General features: G+C 50.9%; 1 protein-coding gene across 1 annotated transcript in view; it reads right to left on the reverse strand.

The window, feature by feature from the left end:
• Positions 1–1,522, reverse strand: part of FAM174A (family with sequence similarity 174 member A) — a 31,150-nt gene that overhangs the window by 29,075 nt on the left and 553 nt on the right. The window lies entirely within an intron of this gene.

Here is a 1,522-nt window from a genome sequence, read left to right on the forward strand (position 1 = left end):
TGTTCGTGGAGTCCTCCAACTTGGGCGGAAACCACTCAAGCCTCTTATACGGCTAGCAAGCCAATCACTAGCTGCCACGTATGAATAATTTAGAACTGGCAATAATGGGACTCGAATTAGCATACAAATGGCGGGAACTCTTTGCAACGAGCATTTCTGTGCTGCAACAAAGAAATGCACCCTGCAAAGAAAGCTTCAAATTGGCGGGAAATTCTCCCTTGCACCGGGGTTCTCTTTTGCAGCAGAAAACTCCACTGTGCAAAGAAGCTATAATTTAGCGGGAACAATTTAGCAGTGCCGAAGCACACAAAAACAAAAATCACACCCTTTGGGTTGTGACACATTTGTCCCCATAAATCAGTTGCTACTTGCCTGGTAGTCTCCCTTTCTGAGGAAGGCTTTTAGTTTTACATGGGCACTGGCCCACAATCCCTCAAAGTGGCAAACAGGCCTGTCTCTCACAGTCTGGTGTGCTCTGCTTGGCATCCCCCCTCGACGCACTCATTTTTATCCTATAAACTTCACTGCTGCTCCTCTTTTGTCTTGTATTTGTCCCATGAGTTCAGCTGACACATATCCAATAACTCCCTCTATTAACACGGGGAACTAACTTTCTCTGTGGGCTAAAGGCCCTGTGTGTCAAACAGGCTTATGCCACACAGCCCAGCATACTCTGCTTGGTGTTCCCCCTTGGGGCACTTGTTTTCAACCTATGACCTCACTCCTGCTCCTGTTTTCTCTTTAGTTCTCCTCCCAAATCAACTGATGTATAACCAATAGCTCTCCCTGCCCCAATATCCTACCCTGGGGGTCTTCAAAAGGAGGCTGGATAATCACCTAGCCGGGCTCGTTTGACCCCAGCATTCTTTCCTGCCCATGGCAGGGGGGGCGGACTTGATGATCTACTTGGGTCCCTTCTGACCCTACCTACTATGAAACTATAACAGGGCAGAAGCCAATGACAATGCGCAGGGGGTGCAAAGGGGTGCATGTGCACCTCCTGAGAGCACTGGTGCAACCCTTGACAGCCAGCGGGGGGCCCCTGACAGCCAGCATTCCCTTAGGTGACAGGTTGGGGGGCAGGTGGGAGCACTTGTGCCCTCCCTGAGAGCGCCAGCCGCGGAGTAGGGGTGCCAGGAGAAGCGCTGCTGGCACTTCTGGTTGCTGACTAGCCACTGGGGAGCAAGTGTCCTCCCTGACTCAGGAGGCACCAATCGTCCATGATGGAGTATAACTATTACGCCATGGGCATCAAGCCTGCATTAACCCTGTGTGTCAAACAGGCCTGCGTCACACAGCAGCAGACAGGAAGAACGAACTGGCTACAACCAGGATTTTTTCCTTCAACTGTTCCTCTTTCACTTGCAGCCTCCAGTACTTACGCATTTATACACGTGATCTGGGAGTGGAGGGGTGGGGCGCTTTAATTACAGCACTCTAATTAAAGTGCCCCGAGCGTCACGCGCACCAGTATTCCTGCGATAAAAAATGGCAGCAGGGGAGCTTAAACGAGCTTTAGTTT

The sequence above is a fragment of the Alligator sinensis genome, unplaced genomic scaffold (assembly GCF_000455745.1).
Source record: "Alligator sinensis unplaced genomic scaffold, ASM45574v1 scaffold661_1, whole genome shotgun sequence".
NCBI lineage: Eukaryota > Metazoa > Chordata > Crocodylia > Alligatoridae > Alligator > Alligator sinensis.